The following is a 17,994-nucleotide window of genomic DNA, read 5'->3' as shown; positions in this document are numbered from 1 at the left end:
AGCCATCTCCACGTGGCACTTCTTCAACTGGGGAACGTGGAACACATCATGGACTCCTGACAATCCTTCGGGCAACTCCAACTTGTAGGCAACTTCTCCCATACGTTCCAAAACTTTGTATGGTCCTACAAAACGTGGCGCTAACTTTCCCTTAACTCCAAATCGCTTAACTCCTCGAAGTGGAGATACTCCAAGATAAACTCGGTCTCTGACTTTGTAAATTGTCTCCTTGCGATTAGAATCTGCATAGCTCTTCTGCCTAGACTGGGCTACCTTGAGCCTATCGTGAATCAACTTCACCTTCTGTTCAAACTCCTTAATCAAATCTAGTCCAAACAACTGGCGGTCTCCAACTTCATCCCACGATAATAGGGTCCTACACCTCCTTCCGTACAAGGCTTCGAAAGGGGCCATCTTTAAACTGGATTGATAACTGTTGTTGTAAGAGAACTCTCATATGGCAAATTGTCGTCCCAACTAGATCCATAATCTAGCGCACAAGCTCTCAGCATATCCTCCAAAATCTGATTGACTCTCTCGGTCTGTCCATCTGTCTGCGCGTGAAAAGCTGTACTGAACTCTAGTCTGGTACCCAAAGTTTCGTGCAACTGATTCCAGAACTTTGAGGTAAACTGGGTTCCTCTATCTGATACAATGCTCCTCGGAACTCCATGCAGACATACGATCCTGGTCATGTATATCTTAGCCAACTTAGTACTGGTGTAAGTAGTCTTTACTGGGATGAAATGAGCTACCTTCGTCAAACGATCGACTACAACCAAAATCGAGTCATAGCCTGAACGAGTCCTGGGCAATCCCGTGGTAAAATTCATGCCTAGCTTATCCCACTTCCATTTGGATATTGGCAATGGCTGTAATAATCCTGCTGGCTTTTGATGTTCTGCCTTCACTCTCTGACAAACATCACATACTGCTACATACTCCGCAATATCCTTCTTCATTCCGGTCCACCAGAAAGTATCCTTCAAATCCAAATACATCTTGGTATTTCCTGGGTGAATCGAATATGGTGAATCATGGGCCTCTTGGAAAATCAACTTCCTGATCTCCGGGTCATTAGGTACATAAACGCGGTCCTCAAACCATAAGGTATCATGCTCATCCTCACGAAATCCTTTAGCTTTTCCTTTGCTCCTCTTCTCCTTTATAGAGGCAATCTCCTTGTCAGTCTTCTGAGCTTTCTTGATCTTATCCATCAAAGTAGACTGAATCTCCAATGCTGCTACATAGCCTCTCGGAACTATCTCCAAACATAGCTCATGAAGATCCTCGGCTAACTCCTTTGGTAACTCTTCGGTCATTAGTGTGTTGACATGGCTCTTACAGCTCAACGCATCAGCTACTACGTTAGCCTTTCCGGGATGATAATGTAATCTCATATCATAATCCTTGATGAGCTCCAACCATCTCCTTTGCGTGAGATTCAACTCATTCTGCGTGAAAATGTATTTCAAACTCTTGTGATCCGTGTACACTTCACAATGGTTTCCGATGAGAAAATGTCTCCAAGTCTTCAATGCATGCACTACGGCTGCCTACTCCAAATCATGTGTGGCATAATTCAACTCATGAGGTTTCAGCTGTCGTGAAGCATACGAAACAACTCTTCCCTCCTGCATAAGCACCGCTCCAAGTCCTCGACGTGAAGCGTCGCAATACACCTCATAATCCTTGCTCTGATCTGTTAGAATCAACACTGGTGATGTAACCAAACATTTCTTCAACTCCTGGAAACTGGCCTCACATTCCTCAGTCCAATTGAACTTGGTATCCTTCTTTAATAACTCTATCATGGGCTTCTCAATCTTCGAGAAATTCTCAATGAATCTCCGGTAGTATCCTGCCAGTCCAAGAAAACTCTGGATCTCTCCAACTGTCGTTGGTGCTATCCAATTTTTCACAATGACATCCTTGGTGGGATCTACTGCTATTCCTTCTCCGGATATAACATGTCCGAGGAATCCAACTTCCTTCAACCAAAACTCACATTTGCTGAACTTTGCATATAACTGATGTTCTCTGAGCTTCTCAAGTACCAAACGCAAATGCTCCTTATGCTCCTCTTCGTTCCTCGAGTAGACCAAAATATCATCACTGAACACTATGACGAACTTATCCAGAAACTCCATAAACACCTTGTTCATCATGTTCGTGAAATATGCAGGTGCGTTAGTCAGCCCAAATGACATAATGGTATACTCGTACAGCCTGTACCTTGTGGTAAAAGCCGTCTTAGGTATATCCTGCTCTCGGATCTTCAACTGATGGTACCCTGATCGCAAATCGATCTTGGAAAATACCTTAGCTCCTTGTAATCGGTCAAACAGATCATTGATCATCGGCAGTGGGTACTTGTTCTTGATTGTTACTGCATTCAATCCTCGATAATCAACAACCTTCCTCAATGATCCATCCTTCTTCTCCACTAGAAGCACTCGTGATCCCCAAGGTGACGAACTTGGGCGAATATAGCCTTTATCTAGTAACTCCTTGATCTGCTTCTTAATTTCCTCCAAATCGTTTGCGGGCATCATGTACGGTCTCTTAGGTATCGGCCCTGTGCCTGGCAAAAGCTCAATCAAAAACTCAATATCTCTGTCTGGTGGCATGCCTGGAAACTCCTCTGGAAATACGTCGGGGAAATCCTTCACCACTCGTACTTCCTCCTGTACAACTCCTGATAAGGAATTTACTCGAGTCCTCTTCGGCACATGCCGATATACATACTTGACCTTCTTCCTTCTGGCGTGGTAAGCAAAATTGACTTACTGACGCATTCAATGTTCCATCCATACTTAGATAACCAATCCATGCCTAATATCACATCCAATCCTTGCGATCCCAATACTATTAGGTCCGAGGGAAACATGTCGTTACCAATCCTTAATGGTAACCGATCACACCATAGACTAGCCATATACTCTACTCCAGGCGAGGTTACTAACATGGGTGACCTAAGGGCTTGGGTTGGCAGTTTATACTTATCCACAAATCCCCTTGAGATATATGAACGCGATGCACCAGTATCAAAAGAATGAGTGTAGTAAATGACTTAACCAAAAACTTACCTATTACTGCATCTGGCTGAGCTTCAACCTCCTCCACATTAATGTGGTTCACCTGTCCCCTATTGAAAGGGTTCAGCTTCTTCCCTAAGCTTCCATTGCCATTTCCATTCTGGGCTTCAGGACATTAATTGGCATAATGTCCGTTCTTCTGACACTTATAGCAAATGACTTGGCTCAGATCTTTCTTGGCTGGTGTTGACGGGTGGGTACGGTTCTAGCTGTTGCTTCCTCCATTCCCGTGACCATTCTTGGGCCATTATGATTATGCATGCTACCCCCTCCATGGGTATGCTGGAAATGTCCTCCCGATTTCAGGGTAAAATGTGGCTTCTGCTGAGCTCCAGAATTGTACTTCCCTTGTCCATACTTCCTCTTGCGGTTCTCAATCTGCTGCTGCTTCCCTTCAATCATAAGAGCACGGTCTACCAACTCCTGGTAGTTGTTGAAAGTTGCTACCATCAACTTCATGCTCAGCTCATCATTCTGTCCTTCCAGAAACTTGTCCTGCTTAGCTGCATCCGTAGCAACGTCATCTGGGGCATAACATGCTAGCTTACTGAAGTCATCCACATACTGGCCAACTATCTGTCCTCCTTGGCACAAGTTGCGAAACTCACGCTTCTTCATGGCCATAGCTCCTGCTGAAACATGGGCAATATGGAAAGCCTGCTGAAACAGATCCCATGTGACAGTGTCAATAGGATAAGTGGCTATGAAATTCTCCCACCATGATGCTGCGGGTCCTTCAAGCTGATGTGCGGCAAAATGCACCCTCTCCGCATTTGTGCATCCTGCAGTGGTGAACTCCCTTGCTGTCTTGCTAAGCCAATCATCTACAACAATCGGCTTGGTGCTAGTGGAGAACACCGGTGGATTCAGCCTAAGAAAATGGGTTACGTGATCAACAGGTGGTGGTGGGTTGTTGTTGTTGTTGTTCCCCTGATTCTGGTTCTGGACTAGCAATTGCATCAAGGCATTCTACTGCTGGATCAACTGAGTGAGCTCCGGTGGGAAAGCAAATCCATTGTCACGTCTCGGAGGCATCTGAGGGTTTACAAGAGATGAGAATATAGAATAGAATGAGGTCTAGAGAGAAAACACTACCCATATGCACATGAGACAAATTCAAACAAAAATCACTTCATTCAACCAAACAAGGGCATACAACGGTCTAACTATCGTTACAAAAGTGCTCGGACTATACTAGATACATGGGGGAATACTACTACTGTTATGGAGGTCGACTAGAAAAACTGCTCCGATGAAGACTCAATGATATCTGCTCCAGCTTCATCAACATAGTCATCACCGCTATCATCTGGGTCCGAGTCGGTGTCGTCGATGATGATGTAGTTCTCTGGACAGGTGCAATCTTCGTCTTCTCCTCCAGTCGCGGGAATTCCCATGAATACTTTCAGCTTCTTCTTGAGATCATCGTTCTTCTCTACTAGTGTTGCTATTTCCTCCTCATATCCATCGCGTGTAGACTTAAGTTCTTCCTCTAGCTCCGTGATCTTGGTCATGGCTTTCTTCAGGTATATCATGCCTGCGCACATCTTGTTCTCCTAGTGTCGTATGTGCTGGTTTAACTCCTGGATGAAAGCTGCAATTGATCTATCCTTCCTGGTGTTGATCATCTCCCATTGGTCATCTCGGCACCCACAAATCTGTTAGATAGTATCCTTGAGATCCTTGTGGTAATTTTCTCCAATGTGTCCCATGGTGATGTGAGCTGCCATGCTCTTACCTAGACTCCAGGTTGGTGCATCAAAGGAAAACTCTATGGGCTTAGTGACGGGCATGAACGTCCTTCGTGGAACTTGAACTTGAATCATCCAGCGCTCCTCTTCAGGTAAAGTGGCGTTGTAGGTCCCGGTGAAGCTTGGTACTCCGATGTTCAGGTATCTAGTGACTTCCTTCAAGTGGCGTCCAAAGGGTGTATCTTCATCCGGTTGCGTGAACTTGTTCCTTGCATCCGCCATCCTAAAAGAGTAGAAAACATGAGCAGTCAGAAATGAGAAGAGTGAGTAGTGATCTAGGCCTTTAGCTTAGTGGTCGTGTCCGACAGTCAGTGTGTGCTCTAATACCATCTTGTCGCGACCAGGCCTCAAACAGTCTAATCTCTGTGCTTTAGTGTCATCCCTGGATCAGTAATGCTAACACGCACAATACTTGAAGGATTTATAACAGAGTAGCAATCACACACTTGTTACATCGAATGTCTCAAAAGAGAATTTATTACAATAAATATGGCTTAAGGCCATCTAATAACAATAACAGCGGAAAGCTTCGAAGACAAGTGAGTCCATCAACTCCAACGGCATCACTGAGTATAGAACCACGACCTAATAGGCACCTTACTCGTTGTTTGAAAAGTCTGCAACATGAACGTTGCAGCCCGAAAACAGGTCAGCACATGGAATATGCTGGCAATGTAACACATAGAGAGTAATAAAAGAATAAAACTATACTACATGCATATATGGCTGGTGGTAAACTCTATGGTTACAGTTTTGCATAAAGCCAATTTTTCCTTACTGCAAAGGAATAAATTTTATTTAACTATCACGGTGGTTGTTAAACATTGAGAATGGTTGACAGCATTCTCAATCCCAATTAAGCATCATCATTAAAACCCAACAATATTAATTAAAGTAACATGATGAGATTCACATGAGAATCCAAGTACTAGATACTCAAGCTGTCCATAACCGAGAACACGGCTAACCATGATTAGTTTATACACTCTGCAGAGGTTTGCGCACTTTTCCCCACAAGACTCAATCTCCTCCGTTGGGATTCTTGCACTACATGATGTTTGAGAAACGGATGACCGAGACATAGTCTTTCAGAAGCGCTAGCACCTTACGATTGGGTAGACAGTACCAACCTACATCCCCTACATCTGCTAGTCTACCACTGTAAGAGTTCGCACGACTTAGTCAACTATGCTAGAGCCCATAGTAGCTTGTGGCTGCACACGGAAGTTTCTAGCATGAATAATCTCATGATCCCTTTGAGCCTGGGTGGCGGTCCATAAAGAAAAACAGGCAATCGCTGGAATACCCAGGTGCCTCAATCCACCCAGATGTGTGTTTAAGTTGCCACCTTAAATAAACCATTAATTAACACTCTCACATCTATCATGGATACACTCACCCAATCTGTCTACTAGCATAGCATGGCATAATAAGCAAACGCGGAAGTAACTCCCAAGGGTTTGATAATAAAATAGGTAATAGGTTCTACCTCATCTACTTCCCAAAACCCACATGTTAAACCAGATCCTAATCATGCAATTGTTTTAGGATAGATCTAATGCAATAAAACTGGGTAGTAAAAAGGTATGATCAAAGTGTTACTTGCCTTGCTGATGATCCACGAAACCTAAAGATTCAAAGTAGCAAGCGGCACACTCCGGGTACTCTATCGCAAACAAACAAGCATACAATAAGTACTCATCTAATGCACAGGTAAAACTCAAATAAAAGATCTAACCAGAAAGTTCAACTTAAGAACTCCGGTCTGCAAAAAGAATCAAATCAAACGAAGCAACAAAAGTCAAACGGCGAAAGAAACAAGCTTCTTTTACTAATATGGATCTAAGTCATATTTTACAGAAGTAAAATCTTGTTTGAGTAGATTAAACGGAAAGAGGGTTTCGAGATGAAACTCTAGGCGCTTGAATCGCCTGATTCCGATAAACGAGCGAAAAGTTGTACTAGAACGAAAATCGGATCAGAAATCGCGATTAGAAATAATCGCGGAAAATACGAGAAAAAGAAAAAAACTGAGGAACATATTAACGAATGAATGTTCGTTAACTAAAACTAAACGGGGAATTTGTTCATTAGAATGAACGAATGGGCGAACGCTCGCTAAATAAATAAACCAGCCGAAAAGAAATAAAACCGATCTATTTAAAAAAACGAATCTAGGGTATCTAAAAAAACGGATCGATTTTTTTATTTTGAAAAAAACCAAACCATGGCGGCGGCGGCGGTTACCCCCGACTCGGCTCCGGCGGGGCTCCGGCGGGACAGCGCGGGTGGCGGGGCTGGCGGGGCAGCGGCGGCGGCGGCGGAAGACGGCGGCGGCGGTGGCGGCGGCGACGGCGGCTGCGGCTGCTGCTGCTGTAGGGCGGTGGGTGGCGGGGTGGGGTGGCGGCGGCGGGGTATTTAAGAGGGGGGCTGCTTAGGGGAGGGGGCAAGGCGGCGGGGGCAGGGGAGTCCGGCTCGGACTCCTGTCCGGCGGTGGCGCGGCGCGGGGAAGGCGGCGACGGCAGCGCGGCTCGGCCTGGCCTGGGTGGACCTTTGGCCTAGTCGGGCGCGGGACTTTTTTTAAATAATTCCGCCGAACTAAGAAAAATCCTAGAAAAATAAATAAAAATCTAAAAATTCCAAAACAAATTTTCACCGTCTAAATAAAATATTTAGAACAAAATGAACATTTTCTTGGCCCTAAAAATGCAGTTTTGAAAACGTGCAATTTTTCCTAAATTCAAATAAAATAGCAAAAACTCCAAAATAAAACTTATTTGATTTTTTATTAAATCCTCAATATTTCTTTATTTTGGGAAAGTCATTTTATTCCCTTTCTCATATATTTATAATTGAAATAATTGAAGATAAAATAAATAAAATCAAATGATCCTATTTTCAAAATTCGAGAAAACTCAAATTTGAAAATAACGAAATCCCCAACTCTCTCCGAGGGTCCTTGAGTTGCGTAGAATTTCCAGGATCAAACCAAAAGCAAACAAAATATGATATGCATTGATGATCTAGTGTATAATATTCCAAATTGAAAATTTGGGATGTTACAGGGCGATGGCGGGGGCACGACCGTTAAGTCAATTTTGAAGATTTGTCGTCCGCCCCCTCTTTGCCGTCAGCTAGCAGACGACAAAGAAAGATTTGTCGTCAGCTGGCGGACGACAAAGAGGGGCCCTGTTAGGGGTTGACAGCCAGTGGGCCAAACCCCCTCTTTGCCGTCCGCGAGCTGACGGCAAATCTTTCTTTGTCGTGCGCTAATAGACGGCAAAGAGATGGCTTATGGCAAATCCATTTTTTGTCGTCCGCTGCCTCTTTGCCGTCCGCTTTCTGCTGGCTTAAGGCAAAGCCTACCTTTGCCGTCAGCTAGCAGACAACAAAGAATGGGCGGACGGTAAATCTGCTGATTCCAGTAGTGGTTGCATCAGGGATCCTTTAAAGGCTAGTGTTTCCCATCTTTACGGCCAACAATCAAATACTCCTACCAAAGGACTTATTACTAAGGAGAAATGGCACTGACATGTGGCAGGGCATCACTGGAGTCTTTGAACTATTACTTTTAGGCCCTGTGTTAGACTTTCCCTTATGTAAACTTTTTTATGCATGTAACATGACCTTAATATTCATGGCATTGTTTGTCAAAACACGCCTCAACGTATTAATAAGGATATAAAGGAAGCAGATGATCACCACCTTTTTGATTGGGTTCTTACATTATCTTGTCGCCTGTATTCCCTCCTTGCTTTCGACTGACATACGTGCTTCGGCACGGCCTTCATACCAGGGGTTGTATTCGGCCCCGCAAACTCTTAAGTCCGAACACCTATAGGGAACTCTTCGGCGTCCCGGATATTGCACTATATGCATCGGCTCTGAATCATGTCTTTGGTCTATAGCTGGGTCGCCCAGCTCTTGCACTTGCCACCTTACGTTCCGCAAGTTCGGCTAAGGTAGCAAAGGGAGAACTACTGCAATTGTATTTCTGGTTCGTCCGGTTAAGTACCTTAGTAGAGAAAGCCGAAAACTGACTGTCATGATATGCGAGAGCGGGTCAGCGATCTGGTGATTTAGTATTATACTACAAATCGTTCGCGATTTATGCCGTATTATACGAGGGGTTGGGCTTCGACCAGCCATGTTGCAAAGGCACCGTACTCCGGATCGCCGTTCACGCAACAGGGGCTAGTACTTAGCCCCACCAATGGACTCTTATGGCTAAGTGAAAGTAATAAAGCCGCATAGTATGATTGCCTAGTTCATCTCGCAAGACGCCTCCTATATCAGACCACGATGTTGGATAAAGTGCGGACATGCATTCCCGAACACCCCTGTAATATTTACATGGGGACAGAAGCCGACGACTGGTAAAATTTCAGACTCATAAAAATAAATGGCCGAACAGGGGGATAAACTAAAAAAATCATAAAATGCAAGCATAAAATATTTCACATTATAAGTTCATTACACGGTTCTTGCAAACTGGACTCCACTACTCAAAGATGATATCCTTTGAGCAATGACCCTCTACAATGCGGGCTCCCTCGAGGACCTCGCTGAAGTACTTCTCTGGCCTCCGGTGGTCCTTGCCTTCAGGCGGCCTTGCGGTGGCAATCTCGGTGGCCTTCATCTTTGCCCACTGCACCTTGACTCGGGCGAAGGCCATCCGGGCACCTTCTATGCAGGCCAACCTCTTGAGGGCGTCGATTCGAGGACGCGCATTGACCAGCTGCTTCATGAGTCCGAAGTAGCTGCTGGGTATGGACTCGGTTGTCCAAAGACGGACTATTACATCCTTCATGGCCAGTCCGGCCACCCTGTGCAGCTAGGTCAGCTACTTCAGCTGATCGCTGAGGGGCGTCGGATGCTCTGGCGCAAGGTACTGCGACCAGAATAGCTTCTCTGTCGAGCTCCCCTCTTTGGCTCGGAAGAACTCTGCGGCGTCGGCAACACTCCTCGGCAGATCCGCAAATGCGCTTGGAGAACTCCAAACTCGGGTAAGCAAGATGTATCTCTTACTTGTATATTTACTCTGCAGAAGAAAGGCCTTACCATCCACTATCTTCCTCGCCTCCTGGATCTCCTGGCGAGCGCCCTGGGCTTCAACCCGGGCTTCCTTCACACTCTCGAGAGCTTTGGTGAGCTCAGAGGCCTATTTCGAACTCTTCTGCTCCAAGGACTCGCACTTGGTAATGGCGTCCTTGAGCTCTTGTTCGACCTCACCCACCCGCGCCTTGTGTTGTTGGCGGGCAGTTCGCTCCACCTCCAACTCCTTGGACGTTTTATCAGCGGCCGCCCTGCTCACCTCCGCCTCCTTTTTGGCTTTGGAAAGAGCGCTCTTGAGGGACTCGACCTCGGCTGCGCCAACTATGAGTCAAGTCATAAAAGTCAGTAAATTTAAAGAATTAGCACACATATCACTTCGGGTATGTAAATAGTGCCGCATACCTTGCGTTTTGTCAAACCGCTTATTGACGCGGTCGAGCTCCTCATCGGCTAATCTAAGTTTCTGATTAAGCTCAGAAACCTCTGCGGCTTGGGTAGTAGCCGCTAGCATAGATGCCTGTCCAACAAGACAACATGATTAACGTGTTTTGGGATCCTCCATCCGGATTGTTCCAATCCGGACAGAGCCTCGGGGGCTATTGTCTATACATGGGTTCAACCTTGCAAAAAAATTGTTAGAAAATTACATTGCATACCTCAAAGCCCGTTAGTAGGCTGTTGAAGGCTTCGTTCAGTCCACTTTTTGCAGACAAAACTTTCTCCATAACCGCACCCATCAGGGTGCGGTGCTCCTCCATGATGGAAGAGCATTACAGCACTTCCTCCAGAGTATGAGCGCCCTCCATATTAACGGAAGTCACCGATGGAGCTACTGCTCCTCCCCCCTCCGTCGAAGGAGGGTGTTGGTCCGAATCTGGAACCGCATTGGTCTCCAGGATGGTGTTCGGCGAGGGCTCGAACTGTTGAGGCCCCCACCCCTGGTGGTCATGGTGGTCACCGTGCCCCACTGCGCGGCATCCGAGGTATTAATCTCGGACGCTTTCTGGACGGCCTCGTCTGCCCTTCCTCGGCCAGGAGAGGTCCTTTGGGCCGACACCTCGGTGTCCTCCATGGCAGGGGGAGAAGGCTCGCGATGGTCCGTCGCTCTCCGCCTCCTTAGGTGCCAGAGAATTCCCCGATGAAGGCGAGGGGTTCGGGATATCGCGCGCAGGGCTGAAATACAAGCAAAGATACAATTTATATAGAGGCGGGTAAGCGGAACCTTAACAAGTAAGGTTTTCGGTGCTTATGATTCGGCGAGGGGCTTAACCCTGGGGGATTTCCTTGGGCTGTGTTCGTACTCTGAGTCCGAACTAACCGAGAGGGTGATCTGTAACGCCCCGGATTCGATGCGCCAGATGTCTTCCAGTTATTCGCCGTCATTGCCATGTCTTTTGCTTGCGTGTTGCATTTTGTCATGTCATCATGTGCATTGCATTGCATTGCATACGTGTTCGTCTCATGCATCCGAGCTTTTTCCCCGTTGCCCGTTTTGCAATCCGGCACTCCTATGTCCTCCGGCGTTCCCCTCTTGTCTCTTGTTGTGAGCGGGTGTTAAAAAATCTCGGAATGGACCGAGGTTTTCCAAGGGGCCTTGGTACACCACCAGTAGACCGCTTGTCAAGTTTCGTTCCATTTGGAGGTTGTTTGATGCTCCAACGGTTAACCGGGTACCCGTAAAGGCCTCTTTCGTGTGCATCCCAACACCCCTCCAAAGTGGCCCAATAACCCATCCAAACCCCCTCCATGCTCTCGGTCGTTCGATCACGATCGTGTGGGCGAAAACCGCACCTCATTTGGAGTCTCCTAGCTCCCTCTACCTATATATATGTGCATCCCCCCGATTTTTCGCGCAGTCCAAACCCTAGCCCCCATCCCCTCGCACCGCCGGACGTTTCCCCCGCCACCGACGGACATGTCCGCCACCACCGTCCGACCAACCCGTGCGTGACACCTGTCCGCCACCGCCGTCTCCACCGCGCCAGCCCCGTGCGGGCCCGCCGAGCCCGAGGCCGGCCCGCTCGGCCCGTCCCGCCGCCGCCGCGACTCGCGGGCGTGCCCCCGCCGCCTGGCCCGTCCGCCGCCGCGTCGACCTCGCTGGCGACCGCCGCTGCCGGCCACCCGATCTCCGCCACCTTCGCCATGGGTCGTCGCCGCCGCGCCTTCCTCCGCCATCGACGCCTCCCCGTGCCGCCCCTCGCACCTCGCCGGTCGGCGTCGCTGCCTCGGCGTCCGCGCCCGTGTGCGTCGCCGCCCTGATCCGCTCCACCGAGCGCCGGCGCCGGTGCCGCCCGCCAAGGCGCCTCGCCTCGCTCCTCCGGCGGTCGGCCTCCTCCTCGACCCCGCCGGCCCCTTCTCCTCCCGCCGCCTCCTTCTTCTTCCCTGACATCTCCGGCGAACCTCGAAGACCGTGCCCGATCTAGATCTGAACAAGGTTGACCCCGAAAATTCCTAAGTCCCGAAGATATTTGCATTCTGATGCCATATTTATCGTGCCATAACTTCATGTATGCTGCTCCGTTTCATGCATATGATATGTCAAAATGTTCATTGTGAGAGGTTCTTCGTTTCATTCCATTGTGCCATGCATGTTTGAGTCCATCTTGATGCCCTAATCATCATTGCAAGTGCTATATGATGTTAACTGCTGTCTGTTAACAGAACTTGGTGATTTGTCTTTTTCATTCCATGTTGTGTATGCATCGTATGAGCTTGATGTCTACATGAGTTTTGAGCTACCTCATGCCATATTTACAGTGGTGCAATCCATTTATTTTTGTGAGTCTTGTAGTGAGTGCATTGAGCTCGTGAAGTAGGGTACTTGTTGTTCCTGTTTTGCTAGGCTGAATCTGCTATATCATGATGCTACGTAAACCTACTGCTACAAGTCATTCTATGCATAATCTGGAGATGTTCACTAAGTATGTTTTGTTATTCATGTCATGCTCTATCCATTCATGCCCCTGGTTGCATTTATAGCCTGCTGTAACTTGTTGTTATCTTGCTCCAAACTTGCTACATAATGTTGCTGTCAGCCTGTTAACATTAAGTTCAGTTTTGCCATGAGCTTTGCTAGTGATCCATGTACCCTATGAACTTTTTCTTGCCATGCTTAGCTTAATAAACATGCCATATTACTGTTTGTTACCTTGCCATGCCATGTATTGCTTTGTGGTGAGTGGTACGAGCTCACCAACATGCCTACTTATTGTTATCCCAGCCATGTTTGAATCTGTCATATCATTTGCCATGTTTGCATGGATGATTCTGTCTTTTCTGTTGATCTTTAGAATTAGTTCAGTAAGGGAGTTTTGTTCTTTGTCTTTAGTGTTAGCATTCCATGCCTTGGTTTGCCATGATAGCTACCTGTAACATGTTGTTTGATAGCTTGCAACCTGATGTTATTTCTGCTGAGTCTGAAACTGTTACTATTTGCAATCTTGCCATGTCCTTTTGAGCATGTTCTAGTGATTTCTGGAGATAGCTCAGTGTTCATGTTTTGTCATGCTTTACCTGTACTTCATGCCCATGCCTTTTGTTCTTATGTTGATGTGTTGTAGCATATTGTTTTGATGCTTGCTAGATGCTTAGTTGCTGTTTTGGACAACTTGTCCTTTAAACTTGTTTCATGTGTATGTGTGTAACCGTTGCTCCATTTTGAGTGTGCTCTATATGAAACTTGCTTAGACTTGCATGTAGTTTCATATTATCATGTTGCATCCATGTTTTGAGAGTATTTGCTTGATGTTTGTATGCATTTTGCATCAATGTCATGTGTAACTTGTTTTGCTCATATCTTCTAGGCTGTAGCTCCGAACTAAATGAACTTTACATGTAACTTGACTAGAATCTCGTGTAGATCATCTTGGTGCATCTTAACTTGTTGTTTAACAACTTGAATATAAGGTTTATTCAGTTCTGGACCAATTTCTAAATTTGCATATAAAGACTTACCGGAATTGTTATATGTTGTTTCCGGACTCATTTAAACTTGTTTGGCTATGTTGTTGGATGCATCATCTCTTGCCATGAGTAGCTACATGTAGCCTTGTCAGGCATCATGCTTGGTTGTGCATCATGTCATGTATATGTGTGGTGTGTTTACCTTGTTGTTGTTTCTTCTCGATAGTTCCCGTTTCGTTGCGATCGTGAGCATTCGTTCGTCTACGCTTGGTTCGTCTTCGTGGCTTCATCTTCTTCATGGACTCATTCTTCTTCCTTGCGGGATTTCAGGCAAGATGATTGTCACCTTGGATCTCACTACTATCATTGCTATGCTAGTTGCTTCATTCTATCGCTATGCTGCGCTACCTATCACTTGTTCTTCAAGCCTCCCAATTGCCATGTCAGCCTCTAACCTTTTACCCTTCCTAGCAAACCGTTGCTTGGCTATGTTACCGCTTTTGCTCAGCCCCTCTTATAGTGTTGCTAGTTGCAGGTGAAGATGAAGATTGCTCCATGTTGGATTATGTTTATGTTGGGATATCACAATATCTCTTATATTATTAATGCATCTATATATTTGGTAAAGGGTGGAAGGTTCGACCTTATGCCTGGTGTTTTGTTCCACTCTTGCCGCCCTAGTTTCCGTCATATCGGTATTATGTTCCAAGATTTTGCGTCCCTAACGCGGTTGGGTGATTTATGGGACCCCCTTGACAGTTCGCCTTGAATAAAACTCCTCCAGCAAGGCCCAACATTGGTTTTACCATTTGCCTACCACCTATACCTTTCCCTTGGGAGTAATTAACCCGAGGGTCATCTTTATTTTAGCCCCCCCGTGCCAGTGCTTCTCTAAGTGCTGGTCTGAACCGAGTAGACTGCAGGGCCCTCTCGGGGAAACTCGAGGTCTGGTTTTACTCGTAGGATGTCTCATCCGGTGTTGCCCTGAGAATGAGATATGTGAGCTCCTATCGGGATTGTCGGTGCATCGGGCGACTTTGCTGGTCTTGTTTTACCATTGTCGAAATGTCTTGTAAACCGGGATTCCGAGACTGATCGGGTCTTCCTGGGAGAAGGAATATCCTTTGTTGACCGTCAGAGCTTGTGATGGGCTAAGTTGGGACACCCCTGCAGGGTATAAGCTTTCGAGAGCCGTGCCCACGGTTATGTGGCAGATGGGAATTTGTTACTGTCCGGTTGTAGATAACTTGACACCTGATTCGAATTAAAACGCATCAACCGCGAGTGTAGCCGTGATGGTCTCTTTTCGGCGGAGTCCGAGAAGTGAACACGGTTTTGAGTTATGTTTGACATAAGTAGGAGTTCAGGATCACCTCTTGATCATTGCTAGCTTCAGGACCGTTCCGCTTGCTTCTCTTCTCGCTCTCATTTGCGTATGTTAGCCACCATATATGCTTAGTCGCTGCTGCAACCTCACCACTTTACCCCTTCCTTTCCCCATTAAGCTTTGCTAGTCTTGATACCCATGGTAATGGGATTGCTGAGTCCTCGTGGCTCACAGATTACTATAACAACAGTTGCAGGTACAGGTTATGTGATGATCTTGACGCGAGAGCAATGTTCCTTATTTTGGAGTTCTTCTTTTGCTTCTTCTTTGATCAGGGGATAGGTTCCAGGTCGGCAGCCTGGGCTAGCAGGGTGGATGTTGTTTGAGTTTCTGTTTGTGTTTCATCCGTAGTCGGATGGTGCTCTTATGTAAGATGATGTTGTATTCATGTGGCATTGTATGCCTTTTATATGTATCCCCATCTATTATGTAATATTGATGTAATGATATCCACCTTGCAAAAGCGTTTCAATATGCGGTTCTATCCTTGGTGGGACCTTCGAGTCTCTTTAGGATAGTATTGCATATTGGGCGTGACAAGTTGGTATCAGAGCCTCGACCGACCTTAGGAGCCCCCTTGTTTGATCGTGTAGTTTGGCCGTTGTTGAGTCTAGAGGAAAACTGTTTTTGGAGTCTAGTTATATCGGAGAGTAGGAATTCTTTTTACTCCTCAGCCCCTTCGTCGCTCTGGTGAGAAATCTTGACGTAGGTGTTTTGAACTACTCCTCTTCCCCTTCAAATTTTTCTTTAGGATCACGCGGTTAGTTTTCGTTCATTGTCCATCCTATTTTCATCTGGTGCATTTCTCGTCAAGTTGACTCGAGCCTCTTCATCTTTGAGTTCAATCCTCGGTTGTTTTCTTTTTCCCGCCCACCCACCCTTTTTCATCTCGGAGTCAGAGTCCATAATCGAGTATCCATCCTACTCGTGCGAAGTCTTTGCTTTCTTTCCTCAATGATTTCAACCGGTGTTTTCTCTTCAAGATATTCGTCGGTTTCCCCTCCCAAGTTGCCTTTGTTTTTCCCGCCCTCACACCTTTTCTTTCTTCCCGGAGTCTGACTCTCTCTCGACCATCAATTTCATTCGTGCGGAGCCTCTTCAGTCTTCCCTCAATTATCTCAACCGGTGAATTCTCGTCTCGTTTGACATTCATCATCTTTTTTTTCTTCTCCGGTGGATTCAATTCTAATTTGCGGTAGTGATTATATTCTTTTCCTCGGCTCAAATGTTTTCCCCTTGCTCGTTCGCCTCTCGCCAGTTTATCTTTTCGGAGTGCTTAAGACATCTCAAGAGATTCGTCTATGTTTCAATTAAGTCGAGGTTGTCACCTCATTCAAATATTTCAATTGTTCCGGTGCATCATTTATCTGCTCAATAATTCTTTTCCAATGGTGTTCTCTTTTAGTGGGCCCTAACCCACAGGTCTTTTCCCAGGATCTTACCTGACTCTTCTAATTATTTCGGGGTTATTCTCAAATTCTTTTTAACAGTGACGTAAGAATGGATTTCATCAGTCAGATGCCTTTCCATGATCGTTTCTTAATCATTTCATTGTTGGCTCAACCTCTTCATTTTTTCATTCTCCCGAAGTATCTCAGTAGTTTTGGTGGTGTTTTCCGTCGTCATTTGAAGTCCGAAGAAGAGTTTATCTAAATCTTGCCGTTCTCCCGAAGTTTCGTGGTTCTAGCTTCATGTTATCCTCTCGAATTATTACATTTGTCAGATATTCCTTTTCTTACACATCCAGAGTATGTCAGAAGTTGTTTTCCCTTTTCTTTTCAACGGAGGCCGTCATTCCAGAAGAATTCTTCGTCCTCACATTTCAGCTACCGTTATCCAATTATCCCGGTGCTTCGTTCAAGTGTTCTTTAATCATCTCATGATCTCTTTGTTCTTTTGCATCTAAATCCCCTCAAGCATATTTGTTCTTCTAATTATTCCCGGTGATTCATTCTCTTTCATCAGTCATTTTTGAATTCTTACAGTGGTTCCTTCAGATTCCTTTTTCCTTGATTACCATATCAATTCATTCGTTCTTTCCAATCCTACCGGTGGTTCATGAAGACTTTCTCAAGTTTTGCACCATATTCCCCTTAATCCTTTTCAAGAAGAATAAGTAGTATGCAAAATCCATTGCTTGTCATCAATTTAATTTGATGAAGGATAAGCATACAATAAATCTTATTCTTATTTCATCCAAGTGAGTAATCCCTTCCTTAGAGTTTGTTCTTGAGGAATAAATTCTAGTTCCAAGTGTTTTCATCTTTTCTTTTCCGGAGTTCAAATTTCCTCGACCATTTCATCGGAAACTCCATCTAAATCATCACAAGACTCATCTTATTCTTTCATCCTTCATTCTATCTCATCATCCTTTTTGTTACCGGAGTTCTTCACGGGGGTTCTTCATGATTTAATTCATTCTTCAAGAGTTCATCAAGAATTTTCTTGGTGGAGTTCAAGTATCTTTTCTTCTCACGTCTCGAAGTGCAATTAATTCTCCATTTTCTTCTAAAGTGGAGTTTTGCATTTCTTCGTTCTTCTCAGCTATCCAATCATTTCCGTTTGTGGCCGGTTATCACCTTATGATCTTGAGATGTTACCTATAAGACCACAACAAGCTTATTATTTTCGTTGTTGATTTTCTCAACAACTCCGTTTAAACCTTCCTTCTAAAGATGCTATCAATTTAATTCGTGGCACAAGTTGTCATTTTCTTCTCCGTTCTTTTCATTCAACTCTTTCAATTCTTTCTAGAGGTTTTGTGTCATGTCTTCATCAAGTATCATTCCATCCTCTCAAG

The sequence above is a fragment of the Triticum aestivum genome, chromosome 6B, assembly GCF_018294505.1.
Source record: "Triticum aestivum cultivar Chinese Spring chromosome 6B, IWGSC CS RefSeq v2.1, whole genome shotgun sequence".
Lineage (NCBI taxonomy): Eukaryota > Viridiplantae > Streptophyta > Magnoliopsida > Poales > Poaceae > Triticum > Triticum aestivum.
Note: the sequence above shows the minus strand (reverse complement) of the source record.